A 21634-nucleotide genomic window follows, 5' to 3' on the forward strand; every position below is an offset into this window, starting at 1 on the left:
ACAGTTAAGGAACCAATATTGATACATTGTTATTAACTACAGTCTATAACTTTCTTCAGATTCCCTTAGTTTTTACCTGATGTGCTTTTTCTCTTACAAGATCCCATCCATGGTACCATATTAAATTTAGTTGTCATGTTTCCTTGGGCTCTTCCTTGGGCTCATCCATGGTACCATATTAAATTTAGTTGTCATGTCTCCTTGGGCTCCTCTTGACTGTCACAGTTTCTTAGACTTTGCTTGTTTTCGTTGATCTTGATCATCAGGCTGACATAGTGTATGTCAGGTTTCTTCACTGAAAAGTCACTCTTCTTTTCCTTCCTTTTCATACTGTGCTCTTTGGAAGGAAGTCATAATGTACAGCCCACATTCAAGGAGTAGGGAGTTATGCTTTGCCCCATAGGGCATTGGAGTACTTCTGCACCCAAGGTTTGTCTCTTCTCCCACATTAATTTATTTTTTTTCAATTATGTTTATCAATATAGCCTTGTGAATTTATTTTGTACTTTGAGTTATAATCCAAAAACAACTTTATTTTGTTGCTGAAATCTTTTCAACTTTGGCTATTGAGAGCTCTTCCAGTTGGCTCCTGTGTCTCTCCAACATATCCCCATCATTGTTTGTGGTTTTTGAGCACTTCCTTACTTTCTGGCACTACCAGATACATCACCCAGGCTCATCTTTTATATTCCCTGCCTCAGTACTAGAACCAGCCATTTCTCCCAGGGGCCCCCATTCCTTGGTATTAGAAACCAAGATCTGAGCGCTGGGTTGAACACACATTTTTAAAGCCCTCAATCCCAGAACTTGTCCTTTGATGAGGGCAGAAGTACTCCATTCTGGCTGTAGATCAGAATCTTCTGTGAGACTTCGTTATTTTTTAATCCCCAGAAACCTATCTTCATACGCTCCATGGCTGGTTCTGAAGCACAGGAAAAAGAAAGAATCTCTCCTCTAAAATAGCTGTGGTCCTAATAAGAAGTTCTGGGTTCTCACAACCAAATGACCATATTAGCATATGTATGGGCTCATAAGGGCTTTGCCCACAGGAAAGAACGTGCAGCTATTTAGAATACTCTCTACCTTAGTCAGATGTGGTTCTTTAATTTGCACAAAAGTCTGAGTCAGAAGGAGCCCTGACTAACCTTCCTGGAATTCCAGGTTGATCATTCTTTTCAAGAACTCAATGAGCTTTCTCTTGGTGTTGAGTTTCCAGTTAAACACTGGGAATGATTTTTGCAAGTATATGGGAAAGAGCTAAAAGAAACACACACACACACAAATTTAAAGGAAAATGTTCATCAGAAAGATTTAGTTGCTGATTTAAAACTTCTTTCCATGAAGAAGTATTGAATTAATAAATTTGATAAATAAAAATAAATTTGAGGGGTGGAGATAAACTTTTTAAATCAGTGTGTAACATATTTATGGGTAAAGTAAGGTATCTGGGATTTGCTTTAGACTAAATCTAATAGCAGGAGAAGGGGGATGAATATAGAGTCAAAGGTTTGGCCATGAGTTGATAATAGTTGAAGCTGGATGATGAGTACACAGGGATTTATTATACTATTATTTCTACTTTTGAATGTGTTTGAAATTTTCCATAATAAAAAACGTTTAAAACTCAGTTTGTTAAAAAGCTTAGAACTAAGGTATTTATTGAATTCATCACCACATACCCTTGACCAGCTTGCTAAATTCAGTACCCCTTTGTCCTCAGAAATATACTTAATATCCTTTCAGATCCCAGTATTCTTTGAATTCCATAATTACAATTCAGTAAAAAACCTTTCAGAAGCATTAGGACTACTCATTCTTTCAGTAAATGATGTGTGGAGCATACAATGTGTTGCTTTGGGCTGGATGCTGGAGGCACGCAGAGAACACAGCATGCTCCTTACTCACAAATAGTTTACAGTCTAGAGAGACAGACAAGCAGTTACTCAGCTCTGTTAAAGGGTAGTAGAAGCCAAGGTAGAGGGTGTGGACACAGAGCTCCAAGACAAGATATCATTCATAGGCATGATGGTCATTGTAGGCAAAAAAAAGAAATGCCATAATTTCTAAAATGTAAAAGCTCTACATTGAATTTTACAGCACTGATTTATGCATTTCACTATTAGAATATGCTCAGGTGTAGCAGGCTTCTTTGATTAAGACCATATATATCGGTCAACTTTTCCAGACTTTTTCTCCTTATTAAAGTAATCATTAGGCGGAAAAAAGCTTCATGAATCATGAATAATTTAAAAATATACACATAGTATTAATTTTTAGGACACCATTTTGGGCAGTCCTTAAAGAAGGTGATGTGATTGTTAAAGGAAAGGACACAAATGTTGACCAGCACTCGGGCCAACAATCTCCAGATCTCATTACTTCCTTCTTACACCAGGTCTCTGAGGGACTTTTTTTTTTTAAGATTTATTCCACCCCCTGCCCCTTGCTACTTCTCTCTCTGTCTGCTCTATGTGTCCATTCACTGTGCATTCTTTTGTGTCTGCTTGTCTTCTCATCTCGTCTTCTCTTTAGAGGCACTGGGAACTTCTCCTGGGACCTTCCAGTGTGGGAGAGAGGTACTCAATTGCTTGAGCCACCTCAGCTCCCTGGTATGTTGTGTCTCTCACTGTTTTTCCTCTGTGTCTCTTTTTTATTGTGTCACCTTGTTGTGTCAACTTGCTGCACAGGCCAGCTCTTCACATGGGCCACCTCTCCATGCAGGCCAGCTCGCCTTCAAACTAGGAAGCCCCAGGAACCGAACTTGGGACCTCCCATATGGTAGGCAGGAGCCCAATCGTTTGAGCCAGATCTGCTTCCCTGAGGGACTTTTTTTTTTTTTAAGATTTATTTTTTGTTTATTTCTCTTCCCTACCCTTCTCCCCCCCCCCACCCCATTCGCTGTGTGTTTTTTGACCGCTTCTATCCTTATCAGCAGCACCGGGAATCTGTGTTTCTTTTTGTTGCGTTATCTCATTGTGTCAGCTCTCCATGTATGCAGCGCCATTCCTGGGCAGGCTACACTTTCTTTCACGCTGGGGGCTCTCCTTATGGGGCATACTCCTTGCATGTGGGGCGCCCCTACGCAGGGGACACCCTGTGTGGCACGGCACTCCTTGCGTGCATCAGCACTGTGCATGGGCCATTTCCACACAGGTCAAGGAGGCCCTGGGTTTGAACCATGGACCTCCCATGTGGTAGGCAGAGGCCCTAACCACTGGGCCAAGTCCGCTTCTCCTGAGGGACTTGCTTTTTTTTCTCCTGAGGACTTTTAATAATGAGGAAGCCAAGGTTCTGAAAAGGTAAGTAACTTGTCCAGGGCATGTGGCTGTTAAGAGGTAAGGCCAAATTTGAACCTCAATCCATCGCTGCTTCTTCCATACCTGTAGTCCTCAAAGCTTTTTAGAGCATACCACCTAAAAGGAATTTTGAATATCTGTCATTAAAGAAGTCTCCCCCAAAAGAGGCATTGTGAATTGTTCCTTTATTTGCTAACCTTGAAGTCCCTTACACTTGAAGCAATGAGTCACTGTTAAATTGGGAGCGTAAAAGATATGCCTCTTTTTGTAAGATGGCAGAAGGACTGTGTATAGGGGAGCAGGGAAGGAGACCACAGTGGAACTTCCCCCTCGGGAGCATTCCTAGGCAGGTGCTGTTTGCAAAGATGCGCCTTGAGCATCAGACGGCATCAGGCTTGATCCTCAGGTGTGCACAGCCCGGTTTGCGCCATAGTTTCCCCCATTCAGAAAATAACACTCAAGACAGTTTTGCCTTGAGATATTCTTTCATCTGAAACACAAATTAAGTACATACCTCTCTCTAACCTGAGTAGGAAAACACTAAAATCCAAACTACAAGGTTTTAAATACAATAGGAAGCCCTGAAACATAAAACTGCTTTACTTAAGCCTAATCCTAGAGGGCTAAAACTAAAGCACAGCTTTAGGAGAGATAAACATTTTGTTAAGACAATGATAAAATTCCACATCCTAAAGAAATCAAAATCACTTCTAAGAATTAAAAAACAGAAAATTAGGCTGATTCTCCTGAGACTTAAGGGAAAGCAATGACTGTAAAAACAAAACAAAAACGTATATTCACAAAATGACCTGAAATTTAGATCTAAAAGAATTCTTAAATTATTCTCCTATCCAGCTTTCCTTCTGACATCTCTACATATTACTAGGCTTCCCTTGTTATTAAGGACCCCTTCCTAACGCTTTCAACACTTAGCATGCAAAATCTCTCAGCATGCATTTTAGCGTGGGATTTACTGAATAAACCAGCTACCATAAACCAGCTGTCAATTCCATCCTTTCTGCCCTGATTCATTTGGCTTTTGTTGAATTTTTCATATGATGTACAAGTCATCCTCTCAGGTTTCCCAGAGTGGAAAACACTGCATTTCAAGATTTTCTGACCCCTATACCGTTTTCAGTTAGATTTAAAGATGGATATACTATAAAGTAGGCATTCCATAAATATGTATTGTTTGGTACAGCTCTCCCAAGCATATGTATATTCATAAGAACACGAAGCTTTTTAAATAAACTGTCTAATGAGTTAAAGGGATTTAAAATACTTCCAAAGATTGAAGAAGCATAGCAAAAGTCGGAAGTAGCACTAAAGCTTCATATGTAAGAATGAAGCAGCTGACCTCTCACTTGAGGTATTTCTCTAGTGGGAACATCTGCATCTTGTGGAGAAGGCATCAAAGGAGGTGTTATTCCTGTGTTAAGGGGGCATCTGCTGCTCCGTGGTTACCCTTCTAAAAAAGTTACTTGTTTTTTAAAGTGCTGGAGTTTAGAGTTGCAGATTAAGCATTACATGCCAGTTTTTCTTTGTGTATAAGAAAACTATATATCTGCCCACTCCCCTTCCAAGGAATAACAGTTGTGTTCAGGATCTTGACCTTATCAACACCAAACTCTTACCAGTTGAGATAACATACTCTGACACCACCTTCAATCTGCACACATTTAAAGAGCATTTCCAACATCTGTCTGTAGACCATGAGCATTGGTCTCATGGAGACCTCCATAGCAGGTGAGTTTCTCACAGGGCTTATCCTCTTCTTATTTTTAAAATCTGTTTTGTCAGGTTAGCTTATAGAAAAATAGAGTCTCCCAGAGAACACAGCCCAAGACCCAGAGCTTTCATCCATCTGACCAAACTCTAAAACTGTCCAATATTTACTGATGGGCATGGAGACACCTCCCAACACACTTGACTTTTTGAATTGTCTTTATCATTTTGCATTTTATTGCAATCCATACCACCCTGACCCTAAGGACTTGTTCTTTGCCTTGGTACTTTCTGTGCTTCTTTAAGCTTCATGTGCACATGAAGCTTCAAATGGCTAACTGTAGTCCAACCTTCTAAAAGTTGTTTAAAAAGAACCTACTTTATTATAACATGTAGAATCTCTTTTCCATAGAAGATGCTGAGATGCATAATTTTTCTCAGCACAGCTTGAACAGCACAATAAGAGCTGTGTTTTCTGATGCCCTGTTTTCTGATGCCCTATTTCCCTTTGATTTGCCTGTTTACCATGGAGCATGGAGAAGGTTCATGGAGGACAAATGTGGGAGTGGCTTTGCCCAAATTATCACATATGCACCTAGAAAATAATCAAACCCCAGATTTGCCAACAACCTTACAAAGGCTCTTCCATTTTTCTGGGGATGGATAGTAGTACATAATTTTTCAAAAGAGAGTTCCATGTTTAGGCAGGTATATTTTGTGGTGGGAACAGAGAAGTGGGGTGGGGAGGACAAAAAAGAAAATTCCAGAGGAGAAGGGGAGAGAAAAACACTGCCCAGAAGCTGTTCTTTTGCTGTGGCCTCCTGTTTGTTCAGCCTCCTTTTTTTGTGTGAGGCCTTGCACAAACAGAGTGAATACCTGGATTATGCCCTCATCTGGACTCAATACACATACATTACATACCCTTTTCTTACTAATCAGCCTGACACATTCCTTTGTTGGTAAACGGTTCCAAAACAAACACTGTCAGTGCACCTAATTAGCAGGTTTGTGGGCTGCACTTGGCAGTCTTATTACATCCTGTTCAACAATAGAACACAACAGCCTTGGCTAGGTCAGACTCAAGGGAGCTTCCCCCTATGTATATACGCTCTTTTAATGATATTTCCTTTCTGTGGCTTTTGTTGGGAAGCAGCCACTCAGTGAATATTGTAATGAGGTGTGGGATCCTAGAAACAGCTAGAGGAAATTTGAACTCCTCTTCATAGGTGCCTTTTCTGAGGAACCATGTGTTTCAGTCTGCTTATTGCTCTTCCTCTCCTATTGAAGAGAAGCATACTGAGGAACTTTCTTGGTGGCCGGCTAGCAATGATGGTGGAAGTCAAGATTCTTGCTTGTGTTTTAGAATCATAAGCTAGGAGAGATGCAGGAGACTGTGGCAACCATATAGCCTTGGGGGAGAGGGTGGAAGCCCAGAGAGCACACACATTTTGTGAATGGCAGAGGCAGACTGGTGACCTAAGAAATTCCTTTCTTCTTAGATTATATGAGTGCTCACGCCTTAATGTATTTATTATGTCATTAACAGTTTCCCTTAAAATCTTGAAAACAATTCTAGTATTTTAGGCTTTCAAACTTGTCAAAGAGTAACTTGGTAAATTGCATTTCACCTTGGGAAGCAGATTTGGCTCAACTGATGGAGCATCCGCCTACCACATGGGAGGTCCAGGGTTCAAACCCAGGGCCTCCTGACCCATGTGGTGAGCTGGCCTACACACAGTGCTGATGCACACAAGGAGTGCCGTGCCACGCAGGGGTGTCCCCCACGTAGGGGAGCCCCACGCGCAAGGAATGCACCCCACAAGGAGAGCTGCCCCATGTGAGAAAAGTGCAGCCTGCCCAGGAGTGCTGCTGCACACATGGAGAGCTGACACAGCAAGATGACGCAACAAAAAGAGACACAGATTCCTGGTGCCACTGACAAGAATGCAAGTGGACACAGAAGAGCACACAGCTAATGGACATAGAAAACCAAAAATGGGGGGGGCGGGGGGAAGAGAAAAAAAAGCATTTCACCTTGGCCTAGTGGCTCCTGTAGTAACTTGTCAAAGGTTTCAGAATGTCTGCCAACACAGACGAAACTTTTTGTGAGGCCCTCAGACTGACCTGACCCTTTATACCATTAAACCACTTGATAAATAACGTGCATTTATAAACACAGTCCTAGCTGCTGGGACTACCATTGTTTTTGAGGCCATTTGGTCCCTTGAATAGATAGCTGTCATCTCCACCTAGATGCATTTCTTACCAGGCTTATATTTAGGGTTCTGGTTAATATTGTATTAATCATCTGTATCCTTAAACATTTCAGAGAACCTTTTTTGTTGTTGTTTTGAGGTGGAAATGATCATCAATGTTTAACTCATTTATAAAATTAAATGGTCTTCATAATAGAAAATTTGTAAAGTAAACAAAAATATTTAAAAATCCTCCATAATTTATTCTCTTTTGTCTACCTATTTGTATGCATATAGATATATATATAGAGAGAGTTAATAATGATGGAATCATATTGAATATATAATTTTATATCCACCTTTTTTAATACACATTATATTGCAACCAGGAAAATAGTCATACACAACCTATACACATTTATTTCTGCATACTTTTGCAGGAAAAAAAATTTTTATTGGCTCTAAAACCATTGAGATCCATTTAATAAGTAGAGGCAACTTAGTCCATGAAAAGATAACTGGACTGGGAATAAAGAAGTCTAGATGTCATTCCTAATTCTACCACTAACTTGCTGTGAGAACTTTGACAAATCACTGCTCCTCTGGATCTACCTACCAGGCATATAACTTTTGCTGACAAAAAAAGTAAGAGCTTTGCTTCAACTCCATTTCCTCATTGTCTGTTTGGTAGTTTGTGCCAGGATGTTTGTCCTGAAGTTGACTGCTTTTGTTCCAGTTAACCAAAAGGACTAAGATACAAATTCAAATTGAGATTCAGCCCACCATTCTGAAATAATGTAAGCTCCACAAGGAAATGAGCTTTTTCTATTTTGCTCACTGCTCTATTCCCTGCATCTAGAACAGCATATAGTAAGTAAATATTCAATGTAGTGCATGAATGAATGAAGATTTTTGCTTCATTTTAATTTTTCAAATCTATAGTTAACATATTTTCTTTTGTTTTTAAATGTCCTTTAAAATAATTTCAAAGAAATTATTTAAGTAGATGTTACCAACACATGTGGGTCTATTGAATGATGGCTAACATTCAGCCATACATTCAGCACAGGTATGTTTTACTGTGCCAATGGAGACTTTAATGTAAGGAGAGAAATGATGTAAAAAATATGAACTTTGCTAAACTACTCAGATAATTTAATTTTCAAAACATCTTTTAAGTCATTCTTTAGTGTGTGCTTTTTCCTTCCCTGTGGCACTGTAAATAAGTAACTTGAATACACAATAGAGAAGAGAAGGAGTATTTACCTTTCCATAGAAAAAATATTGACTTTTCAGTTCATTTCAGTATATTCTGAAATGAACTGTTTCATGCTTTAGAATTACAAAAGGTAAAATGGTCTCTTGGTTTTATCAGAATATGCTTATGATATTTTGAGACTTCTTCTGTCATACTAGTTATGGGAGTACAGATAATATCTTCTGAAGTTATATTTTTAAAAAACTTTTAAAAACCAATGACGAGAAGGAGATGAGGCTCAAGTGATAAAGCCTCTGCCTACCATATGGGAGGACCCAGGTTCCATCCCTGGGACCCCCTGGTGAAAAAGAAGAAGAGAAAGCATGCCTGCACAGTGAGCCAGTGCCCACGTGGTGAGCCAGGTGCCTATGTGAGTGCCTGCATGGTGAGCCAGTGCCCACGCAAATGACTCACACAGCAAGATGATAATGCAACAAAAGAGAGACAAAGGGGAGGGTCAAAGTGAAGCACAGCAGAGCCCAAGAACTGAGGTAGTGCAATTGACAGGGAACCTCTCTCCACATCAGAGGTCCCACGACTGAATCCCTCTGAATCCTAGAAGAGAAAGATGAGAAGAGCAGACGAAAAAAAAAAAGAGAGAGAGAGACAAATAGATACAGAAGATCACACAGCTAATGGACACAGCAAAAACAAAACGACAGGGGTGGGGAAAAAATTTAACAATTAAAAAAACTGATGAAAATTAGAAATTTTGAGATTAAAACCAATGAAAGAATCATAAAGGAAAAGACAAAGTTTTGAGTAATCAAACCAGAGCACTTACAATAAAGGAGCAGTAGACAGATGTTCACACTCAATACAAAAGTTGCTGTTTGAACTGAATTATACCAGAAAGTTAGGAGGAGCTTAGCAATCATCTGCCCATCATTCTGACCCCCTGCACCCTTTCCAGACCCCTGTTGAGGCCAATTTCCCCACCCAGCTCCACACCTATGGCTAGTGGAAGAATCAGGCTGCTGAATCCCAGTGCAGCACCCTCTCTGCTTCACCCTGTTATCAGAGCACTAGCCCTGAAATTATCAGAGAGGAATAAAAGACTTAACCACCTAGCCTTAACTAGTCTCTATTAGTTCTGGTAGGACTTGGTGGTGGGGAGGAGGCCCTACCCCATCAAAGTTGACAGTAAGAATTTTGTATCCTTTTGATGACAGGGAAAGATAGCTTTAAAAAGTTAGTAATTTGTGTGAAAAACAGAAATGTGGGAATTGTCTTTTTATGAAACCAATAGACTAACTTCCAAATAATGAAGCTGATTCAAACACTGTTGATTGGAAGCACTGGAAGCCACTAGCTTGAACTAACTTAACTTAAACTGAAGGATATAGTTCGGTTTTGAGAGTTGGGAGGTAGAAGTATCTTAAAGCCCTTCTTTAACATAAGGAGTTAATGCCCACTTTTTTGAGATGAGTTTCCAGAAAGGGACTCCTTGACAGTAAAGAGAAAGGAAATTTACTTTAAAAGACTTAACAGGAAAGTGGCTTACATCAATAACTTGAAAGAAAAACTTCAGAATCAACGATGAAAAGGGACAAGCAGATTCCTCGGCAGTAGGGAAGACAGTCAGGGACCAGGAATAGAGTGAGGCCCGGTGGTTGAGCTTCCCCCGGTGAGTGGCTTGTGTTGTTCTCTTGGAGAGATGCCTTTGCTGACACATCACTGTCTAGCCTTCTACCCTGTTCCTATCGTTTGAAGACATATGGCTTTGAAAAAAATTTTTCAGTGACTTCCGGGTATCTCACATATCTGCATATTGTTAGCATACATAAGCATAACTATTTTTATTACTATGATTATTGCTTCATACAACTTTTATTAATATTCAGAGTGAAAACAAGTTCCAAATAATGTTCTCACTGATTGAAAGGGGCTATTAAAACAAACATTGTTATTCAGCTTCTCTACCCTCATTTGGTATTAATATATACCAGGCTTAAAGGTAATACCTGCTTGGTTCATGCAAAAGTAGGATAATTTTAATTATTAAAATATTATACATTGCCGATTGGATATAGTTCAGTTATTTGAGTGCCTGCTTCCCATCTAAGAGGTCCCAGGTTCAATTCCTGGTGCCTCCTGTATTAGTCAACCAGAGGGATGCTGATGCAAAATACCATAAATTGGTTGGTTTTTATAAAGGGTATTTATTTGGGGTAGGAGCTTACAGATACCAGGCCATAAGCCTCAGTTACTTCCCTTACCAAAGTCTATTTTCACGTGTTGGAGCAAGATGACTGCCAACGTCTGCCAGAGTTCAGGCTTCCTGGGTTCCTCCTTTCCAAGGTCTTGCTTCTCTCTGGGTTCTGGGTTCCTCTCTTCCCAGGGCTTGCTTCTTCCTGGGCTCAGGGTTTCTTTCTTTCTGGGGCTTGCTTTTCTTTCCTATGTGCTTACTTCCCAGGAGTCCATCTTAAGGCTGCAGCATCAAATTCCAACATCAAAAACCCTCAACTCTGTCCTTTGCCATGCCTTTTATCTGTGAGTTCCCACCCACCAAGGGGTGGGGACTCACCATCCTAATGATGTGGCCCAATCAAAGCCCTAATCATAACTTAATCATACCCAGGTACAGACCAGATTACAAACATAATCCAGTATTTATTTTTGGAATTCATAACCATATCAAACTGCTACACCTCCTTAAAAAAATTATATCTTATTAAAAATTGAACCATGTTTCCTAATTTTATTAACATATAGCTACTCAGTCTACTAGTTCAACACACCAAATTTGTACAATGCTTTTATCCCCATATAAAGATTTTAAAAATCTGAGATATTCAGGAAGTTAAATATCCAAAGCTAGGATTAGTTTCTGACCACCTGAAGTGTTTCTACAAATGCATCTCATTTTAAATAACCCTTATAAATGAAACTATAATTTACATTTTAAGTTAGTTTATTGATTATATACATTCTTTTAAATTTTTTTCATTTTACATAAAGATGGGCAGTAGTAAAGTTCTCTAATATAGTCAATATAGAACTTTTTTTTTAAATATAAAAACAACCCAATTTAAAAATGGGCCAAAGATTTTAATAGACATTTCTCCAAAGAGGATGTACAAATGGCTAAAGAACACATGAAAAGATGCTCAACATCATTAGCAATTAGGGAAATACAAATTAAAACCACAAGATACCATTTCACATTCATTAGAATGACTACTATTGGGGGGAAAAAAACAAAACCAGAAAATTACAAGTGTTGGAGAAAATGTAAAGAAATAAGAACACTTATTCATTGCTGGTGGGAATATAAACCATTACCATTGCTGTGGAAGACAGTTTAGCAGTTCCTCAGAAAGCTAAGTATGGAATATGTCTTAGCAATCCCATAATAGGTATCCCAAAAGAATTGAAAGCAGAAAATCAAAAAGATATTTGCACACCGATGTTCATAGTGGCATTATCCACAATTGCCCAAAGACAGAGACAACCCAATTGTCCAGCCACCAATAAATAGATAAAATGTGGTACATACACACAATGGAATAGTCAGCATTCAAATGGAATGAAGCTGATTTCTGTGACAACATTGATGAACCTTGAAGACATCATGGTTAGTGAAATAGGCCAGACACAAAATTACAGACACTGTGTGATTTCACTGATATGAAATCATTAGGATAAATTAACTCATAGAGTTAGAATCTAGAATATAGATTACCAGGAGCTGGGTTGGAGGTAGGGAATGGAGAGTTAATACTTAAATTGCACATAATTTCTATTGGGATTGGTTATAAAGTTTTGGAAGTGGATGGTGGTTACAGCAGTACAACATTGTGAATGTAATTACCAGCCCTGAATTATATATGTGAATGTGGTTAAAAGGGGAAATTTTAGGTCGTATGTTACCAGAATAAAAAAAAGATAAAATAGGACTGCGTAACACAGTGAACCCTATTGTAAATGATGAACTATAGTTAATAGTACAATTACAGAAACGTTCTTTCATGAATGTACAAATGTACTGCACTAACACAAGGTATTAATAATAGGGTGGTATATGGGAACTCGGTATTTTATATTTTATACATATTTCTGTAAGCCTACTTATCTAAAAAAACTAAAATATCAGATTTAGTAACATGAAATAATGCTCATGTTAGTGAAAAAGCAGAATACAAAAACTGTTCAAAGAAAAATGTAAAAGGCAAAAAAAAAAAAAAAAAATCCAACAAGGTTGAGGATAATATAAGCTCGTGTGCTGGGGCATTCAGGTGCCCCCTGGTTGTGTCACCTTCAGCGACCTGTACTAAAATCAGGGTAGTATAGACCTGATGCGGCCCTGAGTGCGCCCGGTCCTGGGGGCGCTGGCGCCTAGGGGTCGAGGAGGAGGCGGTGGGGCAGGCACGTCGGGGCCAGGCGAGCCCAGAGGCGGCTGCGGTCGGCGGCGCAGGTCCCGCTGCGGTCCTGGCTCCTAGGGTAGCCGCGGGAAGTGGATGGCCCCTTCCCAGAGGCGCAGGGCTGGGAAGAGCGGCTCCTGGAAGGCCGCGCGGAAGGTGTGCAGGTGCTGCATGCCGCCCGCCACGTCGTAGAAGGCCAGGACGCCCGCCTCGTAGTCCAGAAAGACGCCGAGCCGGTCGGGGTCGTGGCGGGGCCGCAGGGGGCTGCGCTGGCCGTCGTGGAAGGCCCAGTACTCGAGCTCGTAGCGCTTGAGGCACCAGGATTGGCGGGTGCAGCCCAGGCGGGCGGCGGCCTAGGCCCCGCGGCGCCGCAGGGAGGCGTAGGCCGCGCCCACCCACCAGCCGGCGCCCGCCTCCTGCACGTCCACCTCCCAGTAGTGGCGGCCCCCGGCTAAGCCGTCGCGGCCCAGCACCTGCCACAGCTCTTCCTAGCGCAGCGCGGGCGTCGGGCCCAAGCGGCCCAGTAGGCCGCAGCGCACCGTCAGGCGGATGGCCGATAGGCGCAGGCGCGCGTGCATCGTGTCCGGGTCCAGCGTGGGCGTGCGCACGTCTCCAATATAGAACTTGATCTCTCAAAGTTTTGTTTTATATCAGGGGAGAGTGTTTTTATCAGATATAAAAATATATTTTTAATTACACTTTTTTTATTAAAGTTAATAGATCACATAGAACATTACATTAAAAAAACATGAGGTTCCCATATAACCCACACCACTCCCCCACCCCCATCATTTTTGTAAATTGTATTTTTTTGAAGATACATTAAAAAAAAGGTTACATTATAAAAAACAGAAGAGGTTCCCATTACCCCTCATCCCCCCACTCCACTCCTCCCACACCAACAACCTCCCCCATCATTGTGGCACACTCATCGCACTCAGCAAACACATTTTGGAGCAGTGCTGCACCACGTGGAAATAGTTTCCCTGTAGTTCACACTCTCCCCTGGTACATTCAGTGGGTTATGGCAGGATATATAGTGTCCAGCATCTGACCCTGCAGTGTCGTTTAGGACAGCTCCAAAGTCCCCAAAATGCCACCTTATCACATCTCTTCTTCCCATTCCCTATGTATTTAAAGAGAGTGGATATGGCTCAAGCAGTTGAGCTCCTGCTTCCCACAGGGGAAGTCCCAGGTTCATTCCCTAGTGCCTCCTAAAAACAAAACAAAAAAACAAGCAGCAAACAAACAAAATAACCAACTCAGGGGAACCAATCTTATGTGGCTCAGTGGTTGAGCACTGGCTTCCTACATATGAGGTCTGGAGTTCAATTCCCTAGATCTAGTACCTAAAAAAAAAAAAAAAAAAGGTATTATAAAAAAGTATAATGCAGGCATAGGAATAGATCAATGGAACAGGATTTCAAAAACTACAGAAATAGACCCAAGTAATATGGAAATTTAGTACATGGTAAAGGTAGCATGGCAAATAGGTAAATCAAAAGATAGATCATTCAATAAAAGGAACTGCACACTCGTTAGCCATTTGAAGGTAAAAATAATGCTGGCTCTAACTGCATTTACCATACATCAAGATAAATTCTAGGCTGATTAAAGTTTTAAATATATAAAAAATTAAAACCCATTAGGCACTAGAAGAAACAATGGGTGAATATTTTTGTAATCTTAAAAGTGTGGAAGATTTTTCTCAGCTTGATACAAACCCAGAAGTCATGGAAGGGAAATACAGTTAAATACATAAAAAATGTTAAATGCTTAAAATCCTATAATAAAGTCAAATGCAAACATAACTGGAAGAAATATTTTCAGTATATGTAACAAAAGATTAAATTTCTTAATGTGAAAAAGCTTTTAAAATCAGCAAGTTAAAGTCCAAAAACACAATAGAAAATGGACTAAGGACATAAGCCAATTTACTGAAAAAAATATATAAATGGCCAATAAATACATGAACAACTCAATATTACTTGTAATTTTTTAAAAAATAAAATGGATTTTTATGTATTAGATATAAGAAAATATTAATAGATATAAAATGCAAAGTCCTATATAAAAATATTAGTTACTATCACTTCCTGTTTTCATTTTTCAAAGTCCATATTTTTGTTCTAAATATATTAGGTGAAAAATAAGAGCCCTGCTATCTTTGGAAATGATTGGCCTGAGACATAAGGCGGTGGTTCTCAAACTTTGGTGTTTGTCAAAATCGCTTGGAGTGCTTGTTAAAACAGATTGCTGGGCTCCACCCCAGAATTTATGATTCAGTAAGTCTGGGACAGGGACCCGATAATTTACGTTCCTAACAAATTCTCCAGTGATGCTGATTTTGCTAGTCCAGGAACCACACTTTGAGAGCCATTGACTTAGAATAAATTTATATTAGAAAATTATGTAATACCATCTTGTTAAGGAGACAAATGGGGGCAGTCTAAACTGATGAAAACTAGTACAAAATTTGTAAAGAATACTTTGGGTTTTATTTGCAGTCAAATGCTCTGCCACTGACTTTGGGTTTTATTTGAATGCCTTTCTCCTTCTAAATTTACATCAAGAACTTATTCCTAAACAAATAAAGTAATCATGCTGGTCATAAAATCAGATTTGGCTTATCATCTTATCTTTTTGTGTTTTCTAGGGTACCCATGCTTGAAAATTTCTTTTATTTTGCTCTTTGTCTTAGTACTTTAAAACAAAGAAATGTATTTAAGAAATATAATATGTTAAATAGAAGTGAGTCCCATTCAGAATCTTAGGTATGTAACATCATGGTAAATTATTTTTTTCTTTTAAAGAGGCTTCAAAAACTTGACAGTTAAAATGTTCAGTTTTATATAAAAAGGCTGACTGGTGTATTAATGAAAGTAAATATAGGTCAAGCTTATTTTTTTTTTAATTGTCTTAATATTTTCATATTCACTGCATTTGTTTTAGATGTAGTAAGACATTTGGGCTCTTGGATGTTTTGAACTACTTTAGGATTTTTTTAAAGACAACCATTGCTTTTATTTATAGTTCTCTATGGCCACAATGATAATATATTCTAGTTTTTTCATAAAATAAATATTTAGGAGTGTCAGAAGTATCGGTTCCAGTCCTGTACAGTGACGTCCAGTGTCGTCCTGTGTCATTCCCTCCCCCCTCATCACTATCAAATTAGCAAGAAATATTTATTAAGCACTTGCACTAAAGGTAACAGTGAGTTAATATCCCCAGTAGGGCAGCAAAATTAGCAAATGAATTAATTAACCTTTGTTTACATTGTATTTCAAAGTCTCAATTTTAAGTAAAGCTTTTGTCAAAGGTATTAACTGAGCTTAGTTTACAAACTAAAAATGTAGGACCTGTGAAAGCCAAATGCTTTGTGGGCTGCAATCAGGAAAAACCTTCTTTAATTAACTCTGGGAGTTAAAGGGTAAATAAAAAGATCATTGGGAAACATACCAATTGTTCTTCCCAGATATGGGTCTTGCAGGTCTTTAGGTATGTGCTGATTAATGTAAAGGACCATGTGGTGTCTAAAAGGGGAAAAAGGACTAGATTTCAAATTGGAAGACTGGAATCAAGTCCAAAGTTGATCACCAATTTACTAGTTCTGAGACCAGATTAGCCTCCAGTGTTTAATTTTGTTTTGTTTTCTTATTTAAAATGGGAAAACAAATATACCTACTTCAGGATGTTGTTGTAAAGATTTAAGAAGATAATGCATGTAAAGTCAGGGGCAAAGGGCCATACAGATATTGTCTAATTAATGTTATTTTACTATTTGAATCTTACTGTATTTGCATTTACCATTCAAAACTATTGGAATAGCTGTACAAGCCAGCACATACACACCTAAATCTGCCAGACATTTGGCCAAAGGAGCTGGATTTTTTCCAGTCTCATACAATTCCAATCAAATCATACGGATTCTTTTTTTAAGCCTTACCCCATCCCCCTTTCCACAGACCAAAAAAAAAAAGGAGGGGAAAAATCACAAGGAATAATCCCAAATGTGATGTGCCCAAATGTACAAGGATCCACAGTTCTGTAATTTAACATTTTCAGGCCCCTTGCTCTCTGCCTCCCCATCCTGCCTTCTTCTGGAACCCTTGCGCTGTTGAGTGGAATAGAGGGGCAAGGCTATCGCATGGCCTGACTGGAGCCAGTTCCCCTGAAGGCAGCGGCTGTGAAATGTGAACTCTCTCCACAGCCATCAGCACCAACCATAATCAGTTTTTTATTGAAATTGCATGTTAGCCTTGCTTTATTTTAACCCTCCTATTCCCCCCTCCAAAAAAATGGATCTAGTAGATCTTATCATTTGTTAAAATCATGTGCAATTCACTTTACCTTAGCATGTTTAAGTTACATGTTCCACATATTCTTCTGAACAGTACACATGTGCACATAAATATAAGTACATAAATGGCACATATACACACCTGCAGGCATACACCATACATGATGTTGGTTGATTTTCTACTTAAGAAAATTTTAAATTGTTTGCTTATATTCACTTACATACACAATAATTGAAGAAAACACCAACCCAAAACATTCAAATAACTAAGCCCCAATAACCACCTCCCTTAGCTAAGAGATTTAAATAATCATCTTGGTTTCTTGGAAAAACCAGTAATAACTAGTGGCCATATGGGGTACTTTACGTAGTAGCCATACACAAAACCACCCTCGCATGCCTGATAACATGCACTTATTTCTGTACCCACCCTTTTCGTTGTGGGCTCTGCAGAGTGGAAATCAGCCAAAGCTCTGCCCTGCTCTGCAAGTCAGTCCTTTCGCTTGTCAAAGATCCAACCAAACTGAAGCCTGAATTTCAATCCAAGTGAAATATCTGAGGCCATTGCCTGAGCCAAAAATAAAAATGCAGCTGAATCCTAACATGAAGAGAGCAGAAGCATTTCAGTGACCTCAGCTTGGGGCAGGGACTGTTAGCCGTTTCCTGTGACCTCCCTGTGTGCAGCTAGGCTCTGGAAGGGTGCAGACAAAGTCATTGAGCCTGTCTCTAATTGGTCTCACATCATCAGCTTTCCAGAACAGGAAACTGTCTCCAACCAGAAATTCTTACTTCCTTGCCATAACATTTGAGAGGCTAACCTTTTCGCCCTGCTCATATTTAGTTTTGTTACTTTGTAGCAGGTTAGTTTTCTTGGTTTTGATAGCTGTAATAAGAACATCATGTCTGTCCTATCTCTTGGCAATTGACTATTAGCTCTTTAGGTTGTGAACTTCTCACTTGCCATGGGTCAGCAAGCTCATTTTTAGGTCAAAGACTGTTCATAAAATGTATACTGTCTCATTCTATGGTGCATTTACTAAGCCATAGAGTCGAATTTGTGTTGTCCCAATATGGTAGAGATGTTCCTCTGCCACTCTCCCAAGGCTCACAAACATAATTAGTACCCCTGACCCCTAGAGCTTTCACAGAAGCAGAACTTGTCCCTCCTTCCTAATCCCACATTCTAGGGTATAGCCAGCCCCTGGGGTACAGCTGGTTTGCTCCAGTGTGGCTGTCTCATTGTTAAAAAACAAAAATGCTTCCATAAGGGTTGGTAAATGGTTGTTACCACTGGCCACCCCACCCCCAGAAAAAAAACCACAATATTTTTCAATTCTACATTTTTCTTGGAGGGAGGGGGTGCTGATGAGAGTTGGAGGAGGGTTCAAAAGGAGAGCTTTGTGTTTTATTTGATATTTTGTGAGACAGGGACAGAGGCAGCTCCTTTTGGCCATACTCCTGATAGAGCTGTGTGGACCAATTCAAATAAGCTGTTTTGTAGCTTGATTTATCAATGCAATTAAAAGCAAAAGTAAAATGTGCCACACTAATGAGAGATGTTATTAATGGGGAAAGTGCGGGGGGAGGGAAAGGGCAGGGTATATGGGAATCCCTCTATATTTTCCATGTATCATTTATGGAATCTAAAGCTTCTTTAAAAATAAAAAAATTTAATTTAATTTTTTTTTTTAAGTAATGCTTTAAACCTTAAGGCTCATTCTGTCAGTCCCAGCTCTGTCGATCTGAGGCTTTCTGAGAGAGGAGACAGCAAAGCAACATTCTTACTTACTCATCCACAGACCTGGGGGCAAGAAAATTTGGAAAGAGAAAGGTAAAACCCCATATAGCTTTTTTCTCCCCTCATAAAATCTGCATTGGAAGGAACATTAGATAGCATCTTATCCAACCTTCTCTTTTACTTCTGCAAAGAGAATAAGGCTCAGAGATGAAGCAACTTGCCAAGATCCCAGTGATGCCAGATCCCATCTGGGCCAAGGACTTAGGGCTCCTCGCTTGTACTGAGCTCTCCTCTCTGCAGCAAGCAGCCTCCTTGCTATTTACTGGTCTTTTCCTTGTAGAGGTTACTGAAACCTACCTGCTTCAGGAAGGCATAAAAGCAATGTATTTTATGAAGCAAATGCAAAAGTTTGGGGCTTTAATATGCTGGGTAGCCTAGGCAAAGCATGAAGAAGCAGAGGACATCACAGAGAAAGAGCCTAGAGGTTCTTGGCCAGAGAGCAAATAAATGCAACTGAGGCCAACCACCAGGATGGCTTTCCAGTAGGACTGAAAAATCAGAGTGAATTGATAAAAAGTTACAGTTACTGAACAATGCACAAAATCATTTCACAGGTATTAACATCTTAAATGCTGTTCAAAATATTTTTAGAAACCACTGGAAGCTTAATGCTGGTGAGTTTTATCTATTTTAATCAAATGAAGTGTTAAACACATATGTTTGTAAAAATGATGTACACTGTGCTGGACCTTACTGGTTAGTAAGAGTATAAGCCAGCAGGCATATCCCCTCTGTGATCTCTTTTCCATATAGTTCTCAACCAGGGCGACTTTGCCCCCCACCCCAGGAGATATTTGGTCGTGTCTGGAGTCACTGTTAGTTGTCACAGCTGGGAGAGGGGGGAAGATTGCTACTGGTGTGTAGTGGGGAATGGCCAGGGACGCTGCTAGACATCCTACAGCGCACAAGACAGCCTCCACAACAGAGAGCTATCCAGCCCCAAGTGTCACTGTGCAGAGGTTGAGATCACTGGATTGAGTGAAGCAAGGGATGCTTTCAGGGGGGAAAAAACTTATTGGATGGCTTTGGTCAACAGCCATTGCATTCTCTATGACACAGGAAAGGGAAGATATATAAGGTCTCTGTTTTCTGTGATGTACAACAGCAACCAGAGAAGCAAGGAAACTGCTTATTGCTGGGACTGGATGACTCAGAAATGAAGATGCTGGCTCTTCTTTGATTTAAGACTCAGGAACACTGAAGACACATTTCTCTTTCATTACCTGTTATAATTTTCGGCAGAAAATTCACTTTCCTTTCAGCAGATATGATTGCATTGGTAGATTTGCCTTATATAAAAGATGTGTTCCTGAAAAGTTGGGTGTGCTAAATCATACCTTAAATACAGGCCAATGAATCTTTTTAAAGTGAAAGGTCTTTTTTTTTTTTTCAATTGTTTTATCCTCAAAGAGGAACACACCTATATATTACATTTTTAAAAGGTAGTACTTTATTTTTCCTGCACAATACATTTTTATTACAGAGTGCCATATATTTTATGTAAGGGAACAGTTTCCCTCCCTCCTTCCTTTAAAGAGAAAATAGGGGGAACAATTAACAGTAGATTCTCTGAATTTGGGAAGGTCGTTGTTTGAGCAGGTTCTCCATTACACAATTCAGAAGATGCCTGTTGTGTTACAAATTGTTATAAAATAGGACTTGGTTCTATTTTGAAATCATTAATTTTTTTTAATCTCATACTTTTTTCAGTTATTGACCTTTGGCTAGAAAAGAGCAGGTGCACTCGGTCCCTCCATCACCCCATGGGTATTTGTTGCACCAGAAATATCCGATAAGACTCAATCTCTTCCCTCACTAGGGTCCTGGTATCAGTAGAGATAAGTGAGTGGCACTGAAGGAACCCAGAGTTTTTCTTCTTATCAGTCACTGCCTGAGGGCAACATCCTATGTGTATAAATCACTGACTAACCCAGCAGGGCAAAGGGGCCAGGGAGGAGGAAATTTATTTGATAAAATTACCATTAGTGTCAGTTTAGTGATAGGAGGTCTGGAGGTGTGACCCAGTGGGGACAAAGCCACTGCCACTGGGGAGGGGTATATCCAGTCAAGAGAAGAACTAGGAGACCTGGGTCTGACCTTCATCTTCAGGGAAAGAGGGAAGAGAGTTGGGGGATGGAGATGCTGGAGATGAGACCCGCCATGTTGACTGCCCTGGTCAGAGTAGCCTCATTCTGCAGGCAGCAGGTGCTAGAGGCCCTGGTGAGACGTAGGGTCACATTCACCTACTCTGCAGAGCACTTGGCCATTTGCAGGGTCCTTCTGCATACTCACCCATTCTAGTCTCACATCAACCAGGTGAGGAGGAAGGATGCCATCGTTAACATCATTTGACAAACAAGGAAACCAAAGCATCAAGCAAGTAAATACCTTGCCGAGGTCGCTAGCTAGAAAGAAGAGTTGTGACCTGAACCAAATATTCAGAGCCCTGTGTTTGCCCACACAAGGGTGCAGGGCTCTGGCTCAGATAACCAGGCCTCGGCCAGCAGCAAGGCGTCAAGGAACAGCCTTGGCTGGGCCACTAGGGGTCCTGGATTCCAGTCACACTCTGTCTTCAACTCACTGTATCCCTGAGAAACAATCCCTAGCCCTCACGAAGTCTTAGTTTTCTCATCTATGAAAGGAAGGGGATGACTGTGTGTCCTCAGGCCACACAGTAACTTGGGGAAGTCAAGCT

The 21634-nt window shown here is 40.1% G+C and overlaps 1 protein-coding gene and 1 pseudogene across 1 annotated transcript in view; one reads left to right on the plus strand and one right to left on the minus strand.

Moving 5' to 3' along the window:
- The window catches only part of PLEKHM3 (pleckstrin homology domain containing M3), a 239696-nt gene that overhangs the window by 209922 nt on the left and 8140 nt on the right, over positions 1-21634 (plus strand). The window lies entirely within an intron of this gene.
- Positions 11442-17304, minus strand: LOC139439340 (tripartite motif-containing protein 14-like; annotated as a pseudogene).

This window comes from Dasypus novemcinctus, chromosome 7 (assembly GCF_030445035.2).
Source record: "Dasypus novemcinctus isolate mDasNov1 chromosome 7, mDasNov1.1.hap2, whole genome shotgun sequence".
NCBI lineage: Eukaryota > Metazoa > Chordata > Mammalia > Cingulata > Dasypodidae > Dasypus > Dasypus novemcinctus.